Raw genomic sequence first — 570 nt, 5'->3', positions numbered from 1 at the left:
TCTGTGGCTCTGCATGTGGCCTGCTGGCTGGCTGGCCAGCCACGGCTAGTTTGGGCCTGGGGGATGTCCTTGGGTGTCATCCTTCCCCTCGCCAAATGTGGAAAGGGCAGCCACCACCCGGTCAGGACCACAGCGACCATGAGAGCGCTGAGCCCATTGTGGAAGCCTGTGGGGTTGAGCCCTTGGCCAAGCCTGTCGCATGGGAATGGGACCACATCCGACTAGGGGAGGGCCCTGCAGCGGGGTAGGCGGCGCCAGCCTGCTCTCCCTGCTCAGCCCCTGCTCCTATCTGGGCTTGTGTGCCCGCTGCTGCCCCTTCTCAGCCTTCAGCCTCACACTCCCACCGCTCCCCCTCCCAGCCCCCTCACTCTCACACCGTTCACTCTCCACCAGCCACCCACTCCCTTACAATTGCAGGCTCCCCAACTCAGTCTCCTGAAGGTCAGGCGCTGTGCTAGGGCACACGCAGGAGCATCGTAGCTCCTGCCCTCAGCGCATAACCACAGGGAACGGGGAGCACACGGTGCCCAGTGAGGCAGAACCTAGGGGCACCAGGGAGCCTTCACACAG

This window comes from Symphalangus syndactylus, chromosome 5 (genome assembly GCF_028878055.3).
Source record: "Symphalangus syndactylus isolate Jambi chromosome 5, NHGRI_mSymSyn1-v2.1_pri, whole genome shotgun sequence".
Taxonomy (NCBI): domain Eukaryota; kingdom Metazoa; phylum Chordata; class Mammalia; order Primates; family Hylobatidae; genus Symphalangus; species Symphalangus syndactylus.
The sequence above is the reverse complement of the archived record's forward strand: the minus strand, read 5'-3'. Positions refer to the sequence as shown.